General features: G+C 35.6%; 1 protein-coding gene and 1 pseudogene across 5 annotated transcripts in view; one reads left to right on the forward strand and one right to left on the reverse strand.

Annotated features, from left to right (window-relative positions):
• Gga (ADP-ribosylation factor-binding protein Gga) overlaps window positions 1-27,342 on the reverse strand; it is a 184,999-nt gene that overhangs the window by 120,053 nt on the left and 37,604 nt on the right. The window lies entirely within an intron of this gene.
• On the forward strand, window positions 13,359-17,946 carry LOC148936286 (uncharacterized; annotated as a pseudogene).

Here is a 27,342-nt window from a genome sequence, read left to right on the forward strand (position 1 = left end):
ATTCTTTGAAGCAATATAAATATAGTCGTTTTGTGCTATCGAAAAAATATATTTAATAATTATTTTATAGAATTATCTTCAATGAATTTCTGTAAATATTTATATATATTTATATACATTATAATGTTTTTTCCTCTTGCAGGTTTACATAAAATTTATCACTGCTTAAAGAGAGATAATGAAATGATTTTGTCAGTAATATTATTATCAGGAGACACGGTAGGTGAGCAGTATACCTGTCTCAGTTCTTGTCTGTCAAATGTATTAAATATGTGTACGAGTAAAATTTTAAATGATGAAAATTTTAATGATGAAATTAGAATTATGGTTTTAGATGCATATAAGGATATATAAATATTATCATTTTACATAAACATTTCAACTTAGCATTTTACTGTTTGTAACTGTCTTTATGGCCGTTTGATTAATTAACTATGAGTATTTTTTTTATTTCACGATTTTTATGAAATATTCATACATAATTATATACTGCAAAGTCATAATGTCATTAAATTTGACATATTAGGTCTTTTTAGGGCATTATCATCATTATCTGTACTTGAACATATTTAACTCACATGGAATGATTAAATTCAAATTTTTATGCACATGTACTAAAAAAAATTGGCAATCCTCGTATGATATTTTAGGATATCAATATGTAAATACACAAATAAAAATCTAATCAGATTTTATATTATATATCACGCTTAATTTAAAATAATAGTGCTTTCGAGTTATTTAATACAGATGATTATGTTTATTTAAATAATTTATCAAAAAGACATATTTAATAATTATTTTAATAAATCAGAATCATTATTTTAATAAATCAGAATTTTAATAAATCAGAATTATCTTATCAATGATAATTCCTTTAAATATTAAAAGGTTTTTTCTCTTGCAGGTTTACACAAAATTAATGAATGTTTAAAAGATACATAAATGATACCCTAAAAAAATTAATATATCAAATTTGATGATATAATGACTTTGTCAATCAGTAATCAGGAGACACGGTAGTGTCTCATGATAAAAAAGCATAAATATATATATATATATATATATATATATATATATATATATATAAAATGTTATTTATATATATATATATTATATACATTATACATATATATATACATTTTTTATATATATATATAAAATGTTAAAGTACAATACAATGAATAATACATGCATTCAAAATAATAGTATTCATATTGCTTCTTAGAACTTATCTACAAGATAGTAGATTATGACGCATAAACATCACTTACACTCCGAAACGAACTATGATCAATTATCAAACTCGCTGTGAAACTCAACATCGTCGACTGCCAATCGGACACATGGAAAAAGAGCAAATATGCTATCTTGTTTGTTCTTGCATTCTCTATTCTATTTATTCTCGTTGTGTATATTATAGAAAAAAAATGTCAAATAAAAGGTGTTAATTATAGACGCGCTTTTCGAATACAAAAAGATGTTTAATACTACAAAATGTCTGATATCACTATAAAATTACTTTTTTAAAAAAAGGTTGTAACTGAGCGCATCCCTCCGCTTCGTTCCTCCTCCGATTTTCCCCTGACCGACCATCCATCGGGGACCGTCGATCATCAAGCGGAGTGCGACAGTGACCGCAAGAGGCATTTATATCTCCTTTTTTAAGCTTCTGAAATTCGCGAATTTCGAAGCGTTGGAGCATAGCAAGGGAATATCGCGTAAACGACCGTGTTCGTGATATTTCCCCTGCACCGCCTCACGCGTCGCGCCAGCAAGCGCTAGCGCGCCCCGCACCGCACCACGCGCCGCACCGACACTGCGTCACGCAAGCGAGCGAGCATCCCGCACCGCACCACGACCGCGTCTATAAGCGCGTAATCGACCCCGCGCCACGCCGTTACCTTACCACCGAATTCCTTTCCTACTCTTTCACATCCCTCGATTCCTTATCATCCCAAAAAATCAATTATATCCGATCCTTTTTCTCCGCTCCTGGGGAGAGGGATGCTAACCCCGAGATCGATTAATCTGATCGATCCGATCGAAAAATATCGATTGATCTCGGATATAAAAAGGTATCGCTTTCCACAGAAAATGATCTTGTTCCACTCTCGCCTTCTGAGAGCATGTCTCGAGGAAAGCGAGTATCCGAACCGAGTCTGGTAAAAAGCCTGAGTTCTGTTGGAGCCTTCTCCAATGCGCCAAATTCGCTTGACCTGGCCGAAAACTGTTTCCGAAACCTTTCACGGCAAGCCGAGAGCTGCTGGGTCTCCCCAGCGCATCGAGTTCGCTTGATCCGATTCCGCCATGTCCGAAACTCCACCGCCGTGTATCGGGGTTTCCCCCCGATACCACCGACCGATTTCGAGCACCGGGTACACCCCGGTCAGCCGAGCTCGGTACCGACATCGCCATCTCCCGTCACAGCTGGGGCTTGCCCCGGCTGGCCGAGTTCACTCGGCATTCTTGGGACAGACGAGAAGTATACCCTTCGTCAGCCAAGCTCTCTCGTAGGAAACGGGCCCACCCGTTCTCCGACCTGAACGGTCCGAACACCTCGCGAAAATTTCATTCTCGCGACAACGCCCGCGCGCATAATGCGTACGCGCCGGAAGGTTTAAAGATCCGCGACAAACACGTGCGACCCCGCCACCATCGCGCGCGCCACGCGTCTCCGAATTTCGCGTAGCGACCAGGCGCCGGTCGCCGGAGCGATACCTCATCCGTAAAAACCGTAAACATGCGCCGATCGCCGTCTCGCCCGTTCACAGTCAATTTTATTCGCGAATATTCGTGCATTCCATCGCTATCCACTATTATTCTTTTTATTTGAATAAACTACTGTTACAATATAATTTCGCCTAACAGCTGATTCGAATTTATAACCAAATTTCTGTCTCCAACGTCCTCGCTTCCCCCTCCTAGTAACCGATTGACCGCTATCCGCGCGGGAAAGCGTTTTAAGGTAAAAAAAAGGATGTCAAGTATAGTGGAGTATAGCTTGTATTATACAGGATGAAGAAAAAAAGTATTGTTACGTCTGGGGAACTTCACGAATTCTTCTCTTTCGGAAAAAGATAACGGTTGCTAATCGGAAAACGAAACGCCTCGAACGATCTAGAAAGACCCTAAATAAATATACAAAAATTCCTCTCGCGATACGTCTCGCTATCAAAAAATAATTCTTTGCGAAAGACAGCTTTGTCGGCGCCGAAAGATTTATAACATACTGACAAAATTCGAAATATTAACAAAATCAAATTCTTGACGGATGAGAAATGCGTCGGATCGTTCGAGGGCGACACCCCCCAAACTGGTGGGGAAACTAAGGAAACGCCAATCAAGAAGAAGCGATTAGTGGCCATTGGCGCGCACACCAATGAATAATTGAGGATGTGGAATGGCGGATGAAATTTTCACTAACAAATTCCGTTATTCGCTAGGAAATCCGGAAACATAAAAACAACTACAATTCACAGAACATCGCTTCTCTCCTTCCCCTATACTCACAATTTTTCTAAACTATTATTCGACCCAACGCGGAAATTCATTACGCCCTCAGATATTCCCACCCTTCCAGAATCCTTTAATAAACCGCTTAATAAACCGCGACTTGGAGCAGATCGCTCTCTCTTCTCTTCGCTCCACACCTTCGAGGACGCGATCATTCGAAGCTGTTACCAAAAAATTCCCAGTTAGAATCTGTGTGCGAACTTCAATTTTCGTATGATTCACGATCCAGCTAAAGCACCATAGCTCTCATCCATCACCTGCGTCCCGCCACAGCAAAAGTAAGTCCATCTTTATCATTCTTTTCCGCAGTTGACTTGCTGTTTGGTTCGCGATTTTGACTTAATTGTTTTCTTAAATCACTTCAACATTCCAAATTGGCAAGCCGCCGATTGACTCGGTGAAGCTGTCTCCCCCGATTCCTCAACATTCCAAATTGGCAAGCCGCCGATTGACTCGGTGAAGCTGCCCTACCATGATTCCTCAATTCTTTTACTTCTCTCAACTCACTCACTCTCTCTCACCTAACTCTTATATTTACATAGTGAACCAACGAAAACCATCCTGAACAAACAAATGAAACGGGCATTGCGACACTGTCGGGAGAAGCAAAACAAACGGATTCGTCGCGAAACTGAACACGCCGAGGAACTCGCGGAGCGGTTAATCAAGATAGAACCGAGACTCGCTAACATCTCTTTGCAAGAATACGCCACCGCCCTCCGCTCCGCAGCTGAATTCAAACATCAATGCACTCCAGAGAACTTCGACGTAGAGAAGTTCTATCATCTCATCCGCCAATTTCCTCGCTCTCCCACTCATCCACCACCGGGAACCTTTTACATAAAAAGAAAATTTAAGCCCGACAATCAGTTTTGAGAGCAAATCTCAAAATATCAACTTCACGATATTATCCCGATGTACATTTCCCGCGATCCTCTTCCCTCTCTCGTCCCTATGAAAGCTTTCTGCAACTCACCCTAATCCTCCCCACACTTTCAATCCGATCCCATTGACATGCTCGCAATAACCAACTTTTTGTCCCAATTAGAGCAATTGGGAATTTAGAGACCAGATTTTCAATTATATAAAGTTTTGTGTATGAAAGTTTTGTAAACAATAATTTTCCATATTCAAATGTAGAGAGCGGATTTTCAATTATATAAAGTTTTGTATATGAAAGTTTTGTAAACAATAATTTTCCATATTCAAATGTACTCTCTAACATTTGTGCTACTTCGTACGAGCGTAGAGTTAAGATTATATTTCCTTTTTTTGTTATTAAATCGTAGTTAACCCGAATTGCGTTTCTATTTATTTATTTAAGAAAAAATCTTGACCCCGAACCATTCACAGCTCCCTGAAGATCGCACGAGGTCCATCCCTGATTAAAGAGATTCAGTTCTCTGACCTAAAACGGACCATCGACCGCGTTAGCGCAGATAAGGGGTTATAGCGTCACCGACATTGATCCATTCCCTGTGCTCTTAGGGCGCATTCGATTCGCGGATCGATCCCATGACGTCGATTCGGAAGAGCAAAGACAGATCCGTGCGTCCACTCGAGTTCCCCCTTCTGACCAAAAGATATTATTTCTCCTCTCGAATTTCGGACGTAACAGTACCCTTGAATAACTCGAAAAATATAAGTTTTATAGAAAAATGTTTCAGACAAAAGTTGTAGGGCTCAAAAAGATCTATTTATTGATTTTCTCAGTTTGAATGGCATCGCCAAGATCAAGTCAAGGTCACATCGATTTTTTTAAATGTAACACCCTACTTTTTATTTTAGAATACAACAGCTGATGTCAAGAGCTTTTCAAAATATTGTAAAAAATATTTTTTCATTAAGTATATACTTTCCGAGTTATGAAAGTTGAAAGTTACAATACCGTTGGCATTACTATTACCCAAGGTGTACCAACAAAGTTACCATTAAATTTTTGAATATTTTGAAAGTGAAAATTAACGTAAATGTGATATTAATTGCCGTAAATTAGAATACGTTTGCTGTTGTGCGATTACCAGCAAATAGAAGTATTAAATAAATAAACTTAAAAAATAAAAATCGAACAGAAAAATAGTAGAAAGAAGCTCAAAATCAAGTTCTTAATGTAACAGTAATATCTCGATTCAAAGTACGAGATTGTGAATAATAGTTGTACATTGTCGCAAATAAGGCCCCGCAATAGCTTGAATCAAGCCGGTTCATTAGTTCATGGCATATCTTTTAGAGCAAGAAAGAATATCTCTCTTGATGATGCGAGGTTGGGGGGATTGTAAGGAATCTTACAATGAAGTAAGGATGCCCTTTAATCAAACTTTAATGGTCAGACTCATTCATATTTTCAAAATCTATGATAGATCGAACAATTAAGCGCTTTGAACAGCTTGGTACAGTGAAAAATTGTCCAATTCCAGGGCGGCTAGCGTCAGCGACTAATGAGGAAAAATAATTAGATGTTGCATAATCATTTGTTCCACAGGATCCACATCTCTTGCTCCGTAAAGCATCTCAACAACATAATATTGATCATAAATCTGTGCATAAAATTTTAAAGCTCATCAAGTTTCAAAGTTAAATTACAAGAGCTTAACGACGATGATCCTGACTGTCGTTTGGAATTTTGTGATTTAATGATGGAGAGAATTGACGCCGGCTCCAATTTCCTATTTAACATCGTTTTTTTTCAATGAAACAATCTTTGAATTAAACGGTCAAGTTAATAGACACAATTTCAGATATTGGAGTAATAATCTTCATTGGATATTGGAAAGCCACACTCAATATTCACAAAAATTAAATGTCTGGACGAGTGTTCTGAATGATATGTTAATTGGACCATTCTTTGTTTATGGCAATTTGACAGCAGAGAAATATGAAGCTATGTTAGAAGATCAGATACTCCAATCGGATAGGTGAAATTTGCCGAGATATAGTTTCAGACGGTGCTCCACCACATTATAGTAAAAGGAGGCGTGTTTATTTGGACACAGTATTTCCTAATCGATAGACAGGGAGAGGAGAGAGATTGAATGGCTAGCTAGATCACCGGATTTAACGCTGCTTGACTTCTTCCTGTGGGATTATATTAAGAGTAAGGTGTATAAGGTACAACCAGGTAATCTAGAGAATCTCCGCAATCGTATTCTTGAAAAAGTTGCTCTACTTGATCGAAATATTATATGATTAGGAATGCTGTCCAATTTTTTACGAACATATTGCACATTGTTAAATCGTTAATGGTGCGCAATTCGAACATTTGATATAAATCCTTTAATATAGATCCTCAATGATCTTGCTTTTAACGGATAATCATTAGCAAGAATCATTACCTTCATTGATCAAAACGTGCTTTGATCTTGCCCATGTTGCCTTAATTGATTGGAACCACCATTGATCTTGCCTTAGTTAGCTGGTTCACATTAAGAAGAGGTGTAAATCCGACTAGGCAATGTCCACGTGCATTTTGTGTAATGCTAATGTCAGCAGTATTGTAACTTTCAACTCTCATAACTCAGAAAGTATTTAATGAAAAAATATTTTTACAGTGTTTTGAAAAACTCTTGACACCAGCTATTAGATTCTGAAATAAAAAATAGGGTGTTCCATTTTAAAAAATCGATGTGATCTTGATCTGACTTTGGCGATGCCACCTAAGGAGACGTGTTTATTCGAATTGAAAAGATCAGTAAATAGATTTTTTAAACCTTACAACTTTTCTGAAATATTTTTCTATGAAACTTATATTTTCCGAGTTATTCAGGGATACCGATCTTTTTTTCCCACCTTGTATATATTGTATATATTGTATTTTATTATATTGCTTATATATTAACTAACGCTAGTAATGTATATTACGTGAAACATATATTTTTAATAGAAGCATAGAACATATCCAAATGTGTCGATTGTATTTTCTAAAAGGAAAGCAGCTATAATATGTGATATAATAATGCATGCAAACAATAAATTAAAACGAACAGTTTGGCATACATTCAAATTATACAGAATATCATTTTGACTTAAAATATTCTAGTTATCCACAATAGTTAGTTATCTACAATATAACATCTATAGTATATTATATCGTATATTAATATGAATAGCATCTTAAATTTAAGCAAAATTTATTATATCCACAATTGAAGGAAGACTCGAGATGTTATTAATTTATGGATTAGACAGTATTCAGAACTAATTGCCTTTTTCGCCCGATTTTGAACGCAACGCCTATTGTTCCCCACTATCGCTCGAAATTCGACGGTCGAGTCACCGATTGCTTTGCCTCAAGCACATCTCGTATAAAAAAATGTGCCCAAATCATATCTTTTGCCAAACTTATTAAAACAGTTCTTTTATTAAAAAATTTTTATTTTTACACACATTAAATTTTATCACATTTAATTTAATGTGTTTAATTTTTTACTATTATAAACAATGTCATATAGTATATAATAGTATTATACAGCACATATAATATTGTCGCGTTCGCGGCGTTACTTCCCGTGATCGCGATACTCGGCGGAGCGCTCTCGGAAAGGAAGAACACTGTTTTAGGAAAGACTCGCTCTTTATTAAACCAACGGTACAGAAACGCGTCCGGCCACCGCAGAATCTGGCCGTCAAATCTATAAAACAGTCGGAGAACGACGCGTTGCCAAGGGCCGATCCTCTATTCAAACTCTTATCGATTGATATTGATTATCTTTTAGCAGCGCCGAACGGAATACCGCACGGCCGCAACAATATATTAAAAAGAAATTTAATGTTTTGTAGAAATAAAAATTATGTAATAAGAAAAGTGCTTTAATGATAATTTGGCAGAAGATACAATTCGAGCACATTTTTTATATATGAAATGCTTTTGAGAGAGATTGGCGACTTGGCTGTCGAGCGATAATGGAAGTTCAGAAGATGTCGCCTTCGAAATCGAATCAAAAAGGCAAGTAATTCCAAATACTGGATTAGAGGAAGAAATGGAAAAGGAATTCAAAGAAATTCTATGTACACAACATTATCTTACTACAAACTCTTTTTATTATCCACATAAAACATAAGGACTTCTAGTGGACGTTCAGCGAACCTCCGCGGTGGATGGTCCTCAAGGATTCCACCATGGACGTCCATTAGTTGTCCAGCCTTCACGGTGGATGGTCCCACATGGAACATAACATCCATTATAGGTCCACATAACCTCCGGCTTCCACCCGACATTTATCTTTATAATAAAAGTTAGATAAATCTCTAATGGATCTATCTCCAAGATGGAGCTCTAATGGAGCTTTATCAAATCTCCATTAGACATCTTATGGAGATTGTATGGATGAATTACAGATGTTTCATGAAACTTTCATGGATCATATACAGAGCTTAATTGAAGGTTTTAGATCCTTTGTACATTACTTTATGATAAAAATTGAAAATATATACTTATAAATAAATTAAAAATTTATTGGATATATCTTATTTATTCGTATTTGATTTGTTGTCGTATTTGCCAGCATAAAAATCACATTACAAGAATATATAGTTGACATGCGAATAAAGTGCTACTCAGATCCGGAATGGCTTGTGAACTCACTCATTGTACAGAAATATAGAGAGAGGCGAAACTTACTGGAATCCAGTGTCGATTGCGAATTCAGTAATTATGGAGTATTGTGGATATAATGAAATTGCAGATAAAATAATAGATAGTGATAGATAGGTAAACAACAATTAGTAGTCCACTCATTAACTGCACAAAATATAACTTTTGTCTTGACTAGCAAGAGAAAATACGTAACATACAACTACACTTACCCGAACCAAATAAATTAATTATTTTTGTAACCTTACGTAGCGTAACGATCTTTAAAAAGCAAACGCGTGTCTCAAACCTCGATATCTTTACTTACATGAATTCTAAATTTGTATACGTCGAGAAGCACATCCGTACGAAAATAAATCAATTATATAAAAATATTTTTTTACAACAATGCGAATTAGAGCAAAGAATGTTGAAAAATGCCTATAGCCACTCAATCATCCGATATCTTTGCTTATCATTTAATGGACCTGGATATATGGCTAGCCGGAGAAGTAATACATAACACGTAAAATGCAAACTGATGACTTCTACAATTAGCTGCCTATCAATCGAAGAAACGAAACCTATTACTTAACGCCGCAAATTCACGTGCTTTTGCGACAAGGAAACTGCAATTCATTCGCACCCACTGTCACCTAGAAGATTCAAGGTATAAGCTCATGCTCAAACTTATAGAAGCATTACTGCCAACAATTATGAAACCTACGACTATCCACATGGAAATACGTCAGCCCTAGATCGCTCACTACGAGCGAAATATACAGAGAATGATCTCGATGATCTTCGAGACCATATAATGTTCCCCGCTGAACGACCAGCGGTACTCAACATGGTAGCCAAAGGAATGATGGGATAATCAACCTCTTTAAGCGGAGAGTCATTCTCGAATTTATTAGACGAAGCGTCCATAACAAAAACAGTTGCATCTGCATGGGAAAAATTTTGGAACAAATTCTTAATCTTTGGCAACATCAGCGCTGGGGTGATTGGAATATATTTCATCGGAAGAATTATAAAATTAATAATAGACACAGTCGTATACAGTTATGTCTTGCATATTGTATACGGATGGTCAATACATTTACTAGATGCTATTTGGGACTCTATCACTCATCTTTTACTATTCTTGGGGACAAAAAAATTTCAAAAGACCGAACGGATCAGTGCACCAGAGCCTGACTTGCATCAAGCCGCAGCATAGGAATTAAAGCAAATTTATCCCTTATTCCCATCCGAGGAAAAATCAATCTTTTCATTCGAATTAAAGAAATAAAAAAGAACTCCAAGCTCTTCCTTATTATTAATTATCATTGCAATTTTGTAAAATGGAAGAAAGAAAAGAAAAAAATGGAAGCGACAAGTATTGATACGGACCAACTTACTCGAGGCGCTCTGGAGTGCAAGATCTTGCGAGTGCAATCCCCCCGCTATTATTTTGGATCCGGTTGAAGACTGGTGAACCGGCACTGCAAGATCTGCAAGAGGAGTTGAACTTTCGAATGCGGCAGAAGTCCCAAGAATTAATTTGTTGGCACTTAATAAAAGAAGACCCGTCGCCAGAAGATTACGGGATGTGGCAGCGGGGCCTGATTATGAAAGTGGATCAGAGGAAATGGATGGCGCGGATCGCCCTCTGAGACGAGGGACGCCTCATTTGATATCCATTCCGCGATATCTATCATTTGAAAAATAGATTCCGGACGCTGTCTTGGCAGGCACTGATTTGCGGTCTAGCATACGGGCCTGCCAAGCCGACGAAGACATGATCAGCCAAAACCAAAGCCTTAAGCTGAATCTTGGCGGAGGGCCAGACTGAGTGAATCAACATCGTCCACCCTCTGAAAGACGGAGCCACTTTCAGAGGTAAAATTAGAGCTAAGGCGTAAAAACGGGCTCGGAGCGATGAATTTGTGAGACGCTCGTGCGACTGGGTCATGTGCGCGTCAAAGAAAAGGTCACAGTAGATACCTTTCCGACCGTCTAAAATAACAGTAATAGTTTAGTTAAAAATAATAGTTAACTTTTAGTTTTTAGTTAGTAATAGTAATAGTTAGCTTTTAGATTTTTAATTATTTTAATTATTATCAATCATTTGGCACTAATTCTTCTCCATATGTTATTTCATACTTTTATATTAGCGTTTATCCGTTTAATAATTGTACTATTTCCGTTTAATAATTGTGTACTATTTTAATATAATCCATGCGTTATTCCTTTATCTTTACCTTTAGCTTTAGTTAATAATCCATATTCTATTACGTCTTATTCTTTTTATATTAACTCTGCGTACTAGATTGTAATTAAATTTAATCACGTAAAAAAAATATTATAACCATAATTTGAAGACTTTTACCTTTTATGTTCTTCTCTTTTCTTTATATAATAAATCTCAATGTTAAGTTTAGTCATTGACAATTCTAATTAATTTCCTATATTTTTCCTCTTATAATAAATACCTCTTTTTAGGCATGCTGAATGGGGGGGAAAAAAGTAAAATATCAACCTATTTCCTATCATATTGATATTACTTGAGTGCCCACTCTGATGCGGAATCGCTCTAACATTCTCTCACTTAACTGCGGCACTTTAATCAGCAATGATAAATAAAAGAATCCTCACAAATATCAGTGAGTTATAACTCTGCGAATTCTTGTCCATCCGCCCGAACAGCTGTAAATACGTCATCCAACCTAATAAAAAAGAGGAAAAAAAGCCTCATGTAGACGAGTCGCAAGGGCTAAGGCAAAGCAGGAGCCAATTTAACGCGTTATAAGGCGTGGCACTTAGTGGCTATAGTACGGCCCATGTGTTAAAAAAAAAACATTTTTTCTGACAGTAAGAACTGTCTTAGGATGCGAAATATGAAGATTGAAATTTTAGATTGAGCGATACGTAACCGATGATATTCACGTGCTATATTGTATTATTTTAATTCATTCCTCCTAAATTTCTTTTATTATGCCAACAATTGATTTTCTTCCCCTCAGTGCTTTACAAAAAAAAATTAACCTATTCTCCTTAAATTCATTAAAATTCTTCTCTCAAACCACTTTCTTTTCTTCGTGTAATCAACTAAATTATAAAAAAAAGAACGAAAGAAGATAACTCTTCTTCCTTCCTCCTTCTTAAAGAATTTAAACCATATGGCTGAAAAAAGGGCCCAAACATTAAACCAAACGAAAACCTAAACCTAACCATTAAAACCTAACGATACTTGAAACCAATTGTGAGTCGAAAGGAAGGAAATTCATCATTATAAGAATATCTCTTATAAGAATATCTCGTAGCAATTGTGCACCCTCAACATTTGTCTAAGGCGGGGGGGGGGTGTTATGTTCTACGTACTCCACGTTTCCTCCCTGTCGAACAATTTTGAAAGATCTCGAAGAATCTTGAAGAATTCGTTTCTCAGCGAAAAACTATATTGCTTATTTCTCTTAAACAAATAGTCTTGGCGTCGACAAAACGAAAAAGCCCAATAAAGATAAAAATTTATGTAGCGGATTATAACATTATTTATAACATAGAGCAATAGTCAAACTTCCATCGCGTAACAAAAGCTAAAAATTTTTTCTTATTTGTATTTCTTAATCTTATTTGCAAAACCGAAAATTTATCTTTCCCCCAACTCAGGGCGTTGACTTAACTTAACCAATCCAGAAATGCCGAAAAGTATTTTTCGGGATATGTACTACTGTAGCAGATAAGTTAATTTTAATACATTAAACGGCCATTAAAATCTAAAATCCAAAAATTTGATTAGGTATAAAGAAGCCTTAGAACCTCCCCGTTCCTTCAAAAATCCTATGTGAACGATCGCTCTCTCTCTCTCTCTCTCTCTCTCTCTCTCTCTCTCTCTCTCTCTCTCTCTCTCTCTCTCTCTCTCTCTCTCTCTCTCTCTCTCTCTCTCTCTCTCTCTCTCTCTCTCTCTCTCTCCGCTCTCTCCTTCTCCGCTCTCTCCCTCTCCGTTCTCTCCCTCTCCGCTCTCTCCCTCTCCGCTCTCTCCCTCTCCGCTCTCTCCCTCTCCGCTCTCTCCCTCTCCGCTCTCTCCCTCTCTCTCTCACCCGCTCTCTCTCTCTCTCTCTCTCTCGCTCTCTCTCTCTCTCTCCTCTCTCTCCGCTCTCCTCTCTCTCTCTCTCTCTCTCTCTCTCTCTCTCTCTCTCTCTCTCTCTCTCTCTCTCTCTCTCCCTCTCTCTCTCTCTCCCTCCCTCCCTCCCTCCCCCTCTCCCTCTCCCCCTCTTCTCTCTCTCTCTCTCTCGATGTGAAGACGTGTGTCACATCGCTCCGTCAAAATAGTGAATTTTCGTGCGTAAATAGTGGGAAAAGACGTAAAATAAGTATTTCGAGTTATGTCGCCGTAGATCGAGGATGGATATGAAAGTTATCTAGCCGGGATACGGCGATCTGTGGATGTGAGCAGTGAATTTATTATTTGAGACATTGAAGTCTCACAAGACAGTAGACATTATACGTGGACACAATAGTGCTGACGTGTGAAAGTGGATCACAGGTGACTGATCGCTTACGCTGATAGCGGTTTTGGCCGGTAATTATCAGCATGGACGACGAATATGCAGAGTATCGATGCTCGGCATGTAGGAAAGCAATTAAGAGCAGAGTCGTTAAATGTAAAAATTGCCCAAAGCTTTTTTACCATCCAGGATGTGTAAATAAGCATAAAATTATCGACAGAAATCAAGAGTACGTGCCGTGTAAAGGCCCATTTGAGGAATTCTTAACCGATAGTGAGAAAGCTCCGGCACCGGCAGGGAGAGATAGGACATCATCTACAGGATCTACAGGATCTACAGGATCTACAGGAGTGTTCACAACACCGAGCAGTGGAAATAAAGGGTCAAGCATTGATATAAAAATAGACTGGATTATAAGAACTGTGAAAGAAATAAAAGATGAAGCGATGCGTAAAAATGAAATTAAAATAATGATTAAAGAAGTAGTTCAAGAAGAATTAGGAAGTGTTAAACAAGAGATGGAAAACTTGAAGAAAATAATACAAGGAATAGAGTATGGATCGAAGGGAGGAACGCAAAGAAGCTACAGTGAAGCGGTTAAAGAAAAGAATAAAGAGAGTCTTATAATTGTTAAACCGAAATTGCAACAGAAAAGTGAAGACACGAAAAAAGTGATAAAAGAGAAGGTAGATATAAAGAATATGGCTATGGGAGTAACAAAATTAAAAAAAGGAAGCAAAGGAGTAGTAATCATGGGATGTGAAACTGGAGAGGAGGTAAAAAAGTTGAAAGAGACAGTTCAAGCTAAACTGGGAGAGAATTACAAAGTGACGGAGTTTAAATCGAAACCAAAAATAAAAATTATTAATATAAATTTAGAAGAGATGAACTTAGATGATAATGAGCTTATAAATACGATAAAGAAGCAGAATAAAATAGATACAGTAAATATGCGAATTATGAAGAGAATGGTCAAAGTAAAGAATAACGTTCAAAGAAGAGGAAATGAAGAAGGATCAATAATAATGGAAGTAGATGAAGAGACACACGAGATGATAATGCAGAAAACAAAACTAAATGTAGGATGGAAGAAGTTTCCTGCATTTAATCACATCAGTGTCAAAAGATGTTTTAAGTGCTGGGGATATTTTCATATTGCCGAAAATTGTAAGAGAGAAGAAACATGCTGCAAATGCGCGGGGAATCATAGCTCGCGTGTCTGTACAGCGACAGAGAAGAAATGTGTGAACTGTATGTTCAAAAATCGAACATACAATTTGAAGATAAATGATGACCATGAAGCTATCAGCCGAGAATGTCCGACTTTTAAGAGGGCGTTACAGGAAGAAAAGAGGAGAGCAGGCTGGGAGGAGAAGTAGCAACTACAGAAGAAAGAAGAAATTATACTGTATACAAATGCGCAGAGTTTGATAGCGCATAAGGATGAGATTCAACATCAGATTATGAAAAAAATAAATCCTGCGTTCTTAGCATTATCGGAGACCAGATTGACCGAGGATATTGAAGACAGTGAAGTGAACGTTTCTGGTTATAATATGACTAGATGTAATGCTGAGAATAGAAATACAGGAGGGGTTGTTCTATATGTAAGGAATGATATTATTTACGAGACGGTGTTAGTACAAAAATTAGAATCGAATTGTTGGTGTATCGCGGTATAAGTGAAAAATAAATTATATAAAGGAGTGATAATGGTAATATATCACTCACCAAGCGCATTGCACGGGGATTTCATGAGATTTTTCGAGGATATAGTAGAGGAGTTAGTAATAAAGGGTGAATGCATGGTAATAGGAGATTTTAATATAGATCTTATGACGGACTCGTTTTATGCGAAGAAATTGCAAACGGCAATGTTAAGCTTGGGTATGAAACAGTATGTTAACGAACCGACGAGAATCACGAAAGATAGTCAAACAATTATAGATCTAATCTTCGCTAATAGTAATAAAAGAATGCAAGTAATTCATGAATCCAAAATTACGGACCACGCGTGACTGGAAGTTGAGTTGAGTGTGAATAAAATTGAAAATAAATATAGAGAATTTAGCGCTAGAAATTACAAAGAGTTTGATGAAGGTGAATTTGTTATGTTAGTAAAAAATAAATTACAGGAAAGCCAGGGATGGCAGTGTGTATGTATGGGTGTGAGTGAGAGAGCAGAAAAATTTGTCAATAGTATAGTAAATGCGTTAGATGTAATGGCACCGAAGAGGAAAATTAGAATTCCGAAAGTATGGGAAGGGAAAAAATGGTTCTCAGATGTAATAAGAGAGGCTGCGGATAAAAGGGATGAGGCATTTAGGCAAGCAGTGTACGCCGATACAGAACAAAGCTGGTTGCAATTTAAAGTTAATAGGAATGCAAAGTAGTAAAACTAATTAGGACGAAAAAGAGAGAATATTATGAAAATATGATAGATTTTAATAAGGAAAATCTTGCGATTATGTGGAAAACTTAAAAGAAATTATTAGAGGCGAGCCAGTATGTGCAAAAGAAATAAAAGATATAGATTTTGAAATATTAGATAACATAGATTATAGTACAATAGGGTGCAATATAGCGGATAAATTTAACTTATATTATATACAGAGTATTAATAGTATAATAAAATCTATAATAGAGGATCAGTCTACAGGCGCAGGTAAAAGAATTATCTATGCTATAGAAAATATGGAAACTATGGAAAATGTTGAGGAAATCACGGTAGAGCATCTAGAGAAAATTATTAAAGGACTGCCAAATAAGAAAGGCACGGAAGAGGGAATAAAACTAGTGATATATTAAAAGCAACGTTTTGCATAATAAAAGAGGAATTTGTTGATATAATAAATAACTCCCTGAGAGATGAATAACCCTGAGAGATAAATAACTCCCTGAGAGTTGCTGTCCAGAAAGTTGGAAAACGTCTACAATAATACCGATTCCAAAAGTAGATAAAGCCAAGAAGGCGAGTGAATTTAGGCCTATTAATGTGTTACCTATATTTGAGAAAGTGTTAGAATTGGTAGTAAAAGAGCAAATTGAAAGGTATTTGGAAAATAATAGTATTATAACTGAACATCAATCGGGCTTTAGAAAACACTATTCATGTGAAACAGCGATTCAAACTATTGTTGACGAATGGAAACTGATAGTCAGTGAAAGGAGAATGGTGGGGGTAATTTTCATGGATCTGAAGCGAGCGTTTGAAACGATAGATAGGGAAAGATTATTAGGGAAATTATATCAATATGGAATCAGAGGAAAGGTCCTTGAATTTTTCAAGATTAAACTCATCTAAAGAATCTATCTAAAGAATAGAACACAGCAGGTGCGATTTAATAATAAATGGTCAAAATTAATGGCAACGGAATATGGAGTTCCACAGGGATCTGTATTGGGATCTTTGTTATTTATACTTTATATAAACGATATAATCAAAGTCTGTCCAGAAGAATGTAAGATAAAAATGTTTGCGGATGATACTTTAATATATGTGGAGGGAGAAAGTAGCGCAGAATTAGAAAGAAAAATGAATACGGTGTTTGTTATAGTAGAAAAGTGGATGAATATAAATAAATTAAAAATGAATGCAGGGAAAACGAAATACATGATAGTTAGAAGTATAAGAAAAGAGCTAAGAGGTAATATTACGTTGAAATGCTTGGATGGAACTGAGATAGAGCGTGTGGAAACGATGAAGTATCTAGGTATAATTATTGACGATAGACTTCGATTCAACGACCACTGTGATTATATGCTAAAGAAAATAGGGAAAAAAACGAGTTTTCTCAATAGAATAGGTAGTTCCATATCGGCTTATACCAGATGCACGGTATATAAGACAATCATAGCTCCTCATTTTGAGTATTGTGCGACGTTATTGATTGACATGGGTGAAACAGTTAAGCAAATTGCAAAAAGCGCAAAACCGAGCTATGAGAGTCATATTGCAGTGTAATAAATATACCAAAGTGGAACATATGCTGCAAACGCTGCAGTTTATGTCCATAAGACAGAGGCTATATTATAATGTGTGTACGTTTATCTTTAAGGTTGTGAATAACATGCTACCGGAACAATTAAAAGATCAATTAGAGCTAGTGGGGAGTAAAAATGATAGACAAACGCGACAAACCGGAAATATTATAATAAGATTTTGTAGAACAAGGAGTGCACAAAAAAGTGTTCTACGAAGGAGTAAAAATGTACAACGCGTTGCCAGTCACAATGAAAAGATGTGAAAAACTAGAAATGTTTAAGCGAATGTTAAAAGAGCATATATTAAGTATAATTTAAGTGTGTATCATGTATTTGCAAAATAGCTGAGAAAGCTAAATAAAGTCTAATCAATCAATCAATCAATCTCTCCCTCTCTCCCTCCCTCCCTCCCTCCCCCTCTCCATCTCCCTCTCTCTCTCTCTCTCTCTCTCTCTCTCTCTGCTATCCCGAATTTTCACCGTGCTCCCTGGAACCTCGCCTGGGTTATCTGCTGTTCTCGAACATCTTTTTTTATTTCACGATTTTAATCCGAGTGAGTGTGTTCCGACGGACAAGTGCGGACCATTATCACAACACATCCAAAAGTAAGTTAAATTATTCATTTCTTTTTTCAGTTTCCTTCCGCGGTTCCACGTATCTTTGCAACCCTAACTAAACATTTGCAAAAATTTAATTATGAACAACTAACGAATTAATCGCAAAACCATAAGGCGTCTTCAGCGGGAGCCCAAATAGCGGGCGCGAAATCTGTTCAGGCTTACCAAGATCAGATCAGGCTTATCAAGAATTCCTTAATTCTATCAACCCAAGCGTCGGAACCTCGTCATCGCTCGATCACGCGCTTCTCCAGTACAAGAACCTACGACGCGTGTTTCTTCTCCTTCACTATCGCGAGTCTTAACGCCTCGCACTCTGTCCTCTGTTTTCCGAGAAATTTCGTCGTCACCATCGCGAGTCTCAACGCCTCGCACTCCGTCGCCGCCTCGTCCAGAAACTCCATCTTCATCAGCAAGTTCCACATCCAGCGTGGAATTCATTGGAGAGGTTCCACCGGTTCCACCACTATTCTTCGAGGAAGAACTCACGTTTCACTATCTTGTCTCAGTTCCATTGAGATTCTCCCTCTTGAAACTTTTATCATAGACCCCGAATTCATTAATCTAACTGAACTCTGAAATTTTGTAACGAACCCCAATAACACCATCGCTGTATTCATCCTCGGGATTCCTTATCCATTTCTAGTTCCTATCCAATTCTTCTATAAGATGTTCCCTCCGTTGACTATAAAAATCCAAGAAGTCAGCTAAATCCACACGAAACTTTCTTCTCCTTCTCTTCCCCCCCCCACACACACACACGCACACATACACACACACACACACACACACACACACACAACTGATAGTCTTTTTGCTCGACAAATTCGAACTTATAGATAAACCCTGAGAGTTATGTGTCGCATGAGAAGATTGATTTCTGTCCGTATTGATTGCCAACAGTTTTTTTGTTCTACTTTGCATAAAATATCTTATTAATTATTTAGATTGCTGGCTTCCAGGAGTTTAAATGTGTTCTAACTGTTCTAGCTGTAGTCAGTTTTTGATAATTCTTTTATATATGGAAAAAATAACAATGAGTCAGCAGGGACAATGAATCAGTTCATCTTGCAAGTTTGCAGCTTTGCCAATCTATTTGCCGTTTCAGTTGAGAATGTTTTGATATCCGAATATAGTGATGTCTTATTTGACTTCCCTGGTCTTACATGCAGTCCTAAGTTACAAATAATTATGTAGAGATCTAGAAAGGCTCCAATGATTACTCTGTTATTTAAACAAATGCATATATAATTTTTGCTTTTTTTCGCAGAAGAGTTTTGTGCACTTTAGCTTGGAAAATTATAACTAATTCATCTAGGAATGCTTTCTCCATGGTTCATTTTAGGTTTACAAATATCTGCACCGAATTGGCCGTTTGCTCTCAAAATATCTATATGCTGTATGCTCATATTTGGATCGATTATGCAGCTTATGGCAGTCTTTTTTAGTTGTTATCAAATTTTAAAAATATGAAAAACTTTGCAATATTAAAACTACAAGTTATGTTACTTTAAAGTAACTTTAAAATGACTTTAAAGATTAAGATTTTAGAACACCTGAGCTACATTGCAGAAATAAGAAGCAATATAAAAATAGTATAATCACTGTAGAAAGAAGAGAGCGAATCAATTGCATGAAAAAATTTGAAATTTAAAATAAGGAAAGAGTACAGTAAAAAAAAAATATAAAAAATTCTTTTACTAAAGAATAGAAATAATTACAGTAAAGTTACACCAGGAATAAACATGAATAATTTAATAAATTGATACAGGCAAATGCTTATATAATATAAAATGGTATTGTTATATTGTTATATTTTTGTTAGATTAATGATAGGATCTCGATGAGTAACATTGTATTATATTATGATTTTTTAAATATTCTTTTAAGACAACACAAAATATACGTATTTGGCGTCATTTTTTATTTTCTTGTGAATCAAATATATCATTTTTATTATTAGTTCAGTTTTAAGATTGCTTTATACAATTTAAAATTTGTATCAGAATTCTTCAATATCATATCGTTCAATCCTAGTAATAGTTTTTTTTCAAATAATCAAATTAAATTTATTTCAAATCGCGTTCTCTCTCTCTCTCTCCCCATCTCACTCTCTCTCTCTCTCTCTTCCTCCTTTCACCTCTTTTAAGCATATAAACTAGCGCTCAAAAATCTTTTGACAACAATGTTTTTCAAAATTATTTTATTGTTTGCAATTTTTCATATATTGCATAAATTAAAGTACAAACAAAATATCATAAATTAGTGACAAAATAAACTCTTTGCGTATATTTCATGATATCATAAGAAACAAAATGCGTTTTGTTGAAGTTCATAAATGTATTGACATGAAATAAGAACCGCAAAAATCATAATATTTTGAAAATAAAATCATATTTTGAAAGAATGATAAAAAAATCTATTTTATTGCATTACAAGCTAATATCTTGTTGCATAATCATTTGCCTGTATTACAGCTTCACATCTCCTAGGCATAGATTCAATAAGTTTTAATAATTTTTCTTGGGGAATTTTTTCCTATTCATTTTGCAAAGCAAAAAAGAAATCATTTAAATTAGAGAAATTTCTTATTCGTCTTTCTAATACGTCTATTCATCCCATATATGTTCAATTGGATTTAAATCCGGACTTTGACTGGGCCGTTCTAACATTTATCTTTTATTATTTATCTTTTTATCTTTTTTTGTGAATAAAATAGTTTAATAGAAATGTAGAGCAATGTTTGAGATCATTATCTTGTTGGAATATCCAATTTCGAAGCATATTCTTTCTTGCATAAGGTAACATATGTTCATCTAAAATGTTCTTATAAACAAAACGACGCTTTCTATATGCCGTAGAGGACCGACATCTTTACTGAGAAACATCCCTACACCATAAGATGTCCTCCATCATGTTTTACAGTAGGTACTTGGTAGCGTACTTTAAATCTTTCATTCTTAGGACAAACATACTTTATACCATCAGAGGACATCAGATTAAATTTGCTTTCATCACTCCATAATACTCTAAACCACTCCTTTTTGGTCCAATTGCGATGATTCTTTGTAAAAACAATTCTGATTTTTTTATTTCTGGCACTAATAAAAGATTTTTTGCTTAGACATCGACAAGCCTTGATTGATTAATCGATGCTTTACATTAGAAATATGAACATTCACTCCATAATTCTGTCATAAATCTTCAATAATTTGTCATGAAGTTTTGCGAGGGTCAGCAATTGATTGTCTTTTTATAATCTTTTTATAATCTTATCTATTCTCGCTGTTGTTTTCCTTGGTTACCAATGCTAAAATTTATTATTAACATGGCTTCGGATTGTATATAGACGATTCCAGACATTTACGAGATATCCCAAAATTGCGGGCAACCTCAGCTTGACTGCGACCATTCTTCAACGCATGGATTACAGCTTCCTTAAAATCTATTGAATACTCCTTGCATTGTGTTTTTGCTATATTCTATATCAGAAACTGTCAAACAATATCGATAATCTTATGCTTCAATTTTTGAACAATTAATCTTAAGAAAAAACTTACGTGTTAAACAATTTTTGAATCGATTCAATAAGAGCAATTTCGCGTAGCAAAAACTATTCTTATCAAAATCTATCGATTTCTATATTATGGTAAACACTGTATTCATATAATATAAATATATGTAACAATTAAACGGTACGCGTTAATATTATTAACTTTGTTCATAAAAAATTATTTGTCAAAAGATTTTTAAGCGCTAGTAGTGTACCTGCAAGAAGATATCTGGAACATTTTTTTGTGCCCATCTGGTTTTCATGATTGCTACCTCTATTTAAATTTGTTTATTTCAAGATTTAAATGCAATATAAAAATATACAATGTCGATTAATAAATTTAAATGGAGTGAAGATGAGTGAAAAAGAATGGAAAAGAATAAAATGAATGAAATGAAACGAATAAATAAGATCGAGCAGAGTTGAATGTAGGTGCTAAAACATCCTAGTTGCAAAGATAGACATATACGCTCATGAAGTATGCTTGCACCAGTTCTTATCAATAGGCTATGACTACTGTAAATAGGTACACTCTCAAACAAGAGATTTGTTCTTTTCCTCTGCACTGGCTGCACTAATTCAAGAAGTGTACACTGAAATGTTCTTTTATAGACGGAAATATCATCAGATATTGTTCTTTTCGACAGTGCAGCGCGATACTCAGTGCAATAGTTCACCGCATTGCTTAATCCAGATCTTGAAATAGTGCAGCGGTGCAGGTACAGTCTCGATAAGCGCCAATTTGAATTATAAATATTTTTCATAAAAATATTATAAAAAATTAAGTGCATGTATGATTTGTTAACCATGAACCTAAAAATAATGTTAATAATTATATTGTTGTACTGATGTTTTAAACAGAAACAAAATAAATAAGATTGAACACAGAATAATTTTATCTTTTTTAATAAACAAAACACAACAACATTACAATAAAAAGAAGATTCAGAAAAAAATAAACATTAAATTAATAATAGAAAAATAATGGAACAGGATATGGAATTAATATTAAATGGAATTAAAAGATGAATCAAGAAGTATTATCATAAATGAAGATGGCAATACTAGTTGTATCTATAAAAATAGTAACTTTTAAATTATAAAGTAAATGTACAATTAATATATTGTCGTGCTTCCGCGACTTCATTTTTGCACTTACGTAACTCGCAAACATAAATAGAGGCCGTTTATAAAGAGAGAACTTTGAACAATGATTTTCTCAACATTATTCGGAAGCTAAAAGCGAACGGACCACCGCTCGGCCAACACTATATATATATATATATATATATATATATATATATATATATATATATAAAATAATATATACATACGAGGGTAGTCTGAAAAGTTTTGAGCCTAACATAGAAACAAATATTTTTTCGGTCAAATATAGTTTTATTTTTCAACATAATCTCTTTTTAAGTCGATACACTTTTCCCATCGATACTCTAACCTCTTTAACCCCTCCAAATAGTAGTTGGCGTCTTGCTCCGCAAAATAGGCGTTTACGTATGCGATGACATCCTCGTTCGATGAAAATCTCTATCCTCCAAGCGAAACTTTAAGCTTAGGAAACAGGAAAAAGTCGCTGGGGGCCAGATCTGGTGAATACGGTGGGTGGTCAACCAATTCGAAGTGCAGTTCGTGAATTTTGGCCATGGCGACTGCCGAAGTGTGAGCAAGTGCGTTGTCTTGATGGAACACTTTCTTCTTCTTCAAATGCGGCCGTTTTTTTGCAATTTCTGCTTCAGCTTATCAAGTAATGATGCGTAATACGCTCCCGTTATTGTTTTCTACCTTTTTCAAGATAGTCGATACACAATTCCATGACTATCCAAAAAAACAGTCCATTACCTTCCCAGCTGATAGAACCTTCTCTTCGCCTCTTCACCTTTTTCGGAGCAGGTTCACCTTTCGCAGTCCACTGTTTTGACTGTTCTTTTGTCTCTGGAGTGTAGTAATGGATCCAAGTTTCATCTACAGTTATGAATCGACGCAAAAAATCTGACTCGTTTCGCTTGAACCGCTCCAACAGGACCTTGGAAATGTTCATTCGAATTCGTTTTTGGTCCAAAGTGAGCAAGCGCGGCACCCAACGCGCAGATCCAATTCTTCAGTCAATATATGACAAACGCATTCTTTCGATATGCTCATAGCCTCTGCTATCTCTCTAACCTTGATTCGGTACAATCTAGTACCATTTGGTGAATTTTCGATGTTATCAACGGTGGTCGCAGTTTTTTGCCGTCCCGAACGCTCATCAACAGCCAAGCTGGTATGACCACGTTTAAAGTCAACTGCCCATTTTTTTACGGTGGCAAATGATGGGGCAGAAACCCCGTAAACAGCGTCCAACTCGATTTTAATTTGCGTAGGTGTATTGCCTTCCAAATGTAAGAATTTAATTACGGCACGATATTCAATTTTTTCCATTTTTACAAAAACACTGACACAAACGACTGTCAAACAATAACTGAGCGTCCAAAATGGCTGAAATTTTCACAAAAGTCTTTCAAAGCATATACTTTGTAGTACTAGAATGGTTTTGACGAGTAACGTCATCTTCATGTTAAGGCTCAAAACTTTTCAGACTATCCTCGTATATTATTAAATTTTTATATTATTAATACAAATCAAGTTGTCACAGTTTATAATATATATTACCATCATCTAAAGCATCTTCATTATCTAAAACAGGTGGTTCTAGTGATGATACTATAATAATAAAAACTTGTTCTTCATCTGAAGGTTCAAATAATTCGGTAATTACAATCATGTAACGCACCATGTTGACTATTGTTTTGTAGCATTCTTTTCATCTCTATCCGTACATTTGCACTTGAAACGCTGTCAGTTCCAGTGCAATACTAGTGCAGTCCCAGTGCAGAGGAAAAGAACAACCCTAAGGATAAAGACATGATCTTCAGATATAGAGGTTAGCCGTAAATAATCCTTTATACAAGTAAGCGGCTGATGACCAAGAACGATAGATCTCCGAGGGCAAGGACTCTTATGTAGGAGAGAAAAGATAAAATGATCCATATTAAGATTAATGCGAATTGCTTAAAAAACTCAATTTCCGAGCATTCGGAATAAGCAATTGCACGGAATAAGAGAAGGATATCCTGATAGAAAACAATTTTGAAGTGATTATATAAAGTGATGGAATAAAGAATAAAAATGAAATGAAATTCTCTTTGAAAAGCAACTTGTCTTCTCAAAGACATCGGAACTTCACAAATCGATACGAAGGCGATATTATTCTTTTCTCCTTCGTCGTCATTCAAAGAGCTAAAAAAGATGTTGATGACGAGTATCTCTATCCAATTGTCTCTTATAGTTGTCGTTACAGAACATATAACTGAACTTTGCTTCATTCTGTACATGCCCCTTGGTTTAATCGATAGATTCTGATAAAAGTATTATAAGTACAGCTTCAAATGCACCTCAAAATGTATTTCAAAATAAATCCCAGCATACTTGAGACTCTGACTCCAGCAAATAGACCACGCAAGAATTCCTCATCTATCGGAGTGCCAATGGAAATCCCCATGGCAACATTGTTATCGTGACCAACAACTTCAAAAACGTAAGAATAGAATCATCCTCCATTATCTTAGAATAATGCATGCTTTAATTTAAAAACTTGGCCAGCTCCAAGTTTTCCAAAAAAAAGAAAAATTATGATTTTCGTGTCGGTTATTAGATAAATATAAAAACGATAGTCTCACTCAAAGTCAGGAGAGACAGATACAAAGATAGAGGATTTTCAGGACCTGTTTTCGACTCTAATGGTGTTCAAGTTATGGAACGATTTAATGAAGTGAAAATGACAAGGAAAAAATATCCCAATATTCAGAAACTGTTTTTAAGGTCAACATGACTAAGAAGACCATGAGAATGCTGATAATGTGAATATCATCTCGTAGAGATCTCCAATATTAAATGATGCACATTGTGAAATTTCAAACATAATGATGTTAGGAATGAATATCAGAGATTGATGATCATTCTGACTCAATATAGATTTAAATCTCCGGGATAGAAATTGCTCTCCTCTCCTCTATAGCAGACTATAAGAAAAAACTCCGCCTGAATAAAGAGCTAGGAAAAATATTTTCTGCATAGATTTTCACTAAGGAAAGTTTCAAAGAGAATAAACTTCTCTTCCCAAATAATGTTCAAATTAAGCATTACATTTGAATCTGCTGCAAAAAAAAGATAAATTGATTCATTTAGCAGAACAGCTTAGCCAGACCATTATTGAATTGATCAGGCCAATTGAATAGCGAACAGAAACAGAAATTTATCATTGACATTAGGATACAAAGTGCTTGTCCCTGACATTAGGATACAAAGTACTTGTCCCTGAATGCAGAAGTTAAAGTTACATGAAATTCTACTATTAATCAGTCCTGATTTTATGGAGACAAATTTGTCGGTATTTAAATTTGACAAACAAGGTTGGTTCACAATTATGAGAAGAAAAAAAAACAATAATTAGACAATTTGTTCTAGCAGTTAAAAAGGCTACTCTGAAAACAAAGGAAAAAAACTGTTCGATTTCTGCGATTAAAGCAAGTTTCCATGAACCGTGATAATTGTTGAAGAGAATATGACTTCTTGTGACATAATCCGTAAAGTTCGCATGAAAGTCTCATTAGAAACCCTTAGGCATTCAGAATAACCGGATTAAAAGAGCTATCAGGACAGCTAAAATTATCATGAAATTATTTCTTAATTGAGAAAGTAGTCCCCAGTGAGAAAGTACAATCAGCAAGACTGATAAGCTGATACAAAAACTAAAAAAATTTTTTAAAAGAACGTTGACATTCGAATTTCAGGATCTACAAAATAAGATTGAATTAAGAATTATAAGCCTTGATGATTCGATTACCGAAGAAGAAATGACTTGCATAATAGTCGACCAACTGCCATCGGATAGGCATAAGAACAAGATCAATTAAGCCCATGAAGAATGAATTGAGATCTATTTGAGCCCATTAATATGTGTCCTCAAACTAATTGAGGAAGAGAGAATGTCCGTCGTGACGCACACCCTCCCTTCTTATATCGGATGGACATTGACCAGAAGAGAATTCTTAAAGAAATGACTATTTTTAATGTTTCAGATGCTTGATTAATTATCAAAGATGTTTCTTCAAACAAATATGTTCTAGCATTCTTATGGACAATAATTGTTGTTGCAATAATCATAGGAAGGCTCACAGTGTAGATAGTTTTCCTGCAAGAAAAAACTAAGGTGTCCAATTTGTATCGAAAAGCTCGTCACAGATCAAGAAGCGCGAACTCTGTCTCCTACAGAGGAGTCAAATGTCTATGATATCTCTGTGGTATGGAGGACCATAGAATCGATGGTAATGATTCACTATATTCAAAATGGCTAAACTGATTAAACTTAATTTGTGCGTAAGACTTCCTTATGATATAAAAGAAGAAGTAAAATTGGTGGTGCTCTCAGAATTATAACTTTATCTCGGATAATTCTAAGAGTGAAGTTAGATTCCGTGGAAAACCATCCAATGATTGTCATTACCTAGCAAGATGCATATGAAAATCGAAACTGTACAATCCTAGTTTTTCTGA

The sequence above is a fragment of the Pogonomyrmex barbatus genome, unplaced genomic scaffold, assembly GCF_055798465.1.
Source record: "Pogonomyrmex barbatus isolate J1 unplaced genomic scaffold, ASM5579846v1 scaffold24, whole genome shotgun sequence".
Taxonomy (NCBI): Eukaryota; Metazoa; Arthropoda; class Insecta; order Hymenoptera; family Formicidae; genus Pogonomyrmex; species Pogonomyrmex barbatus.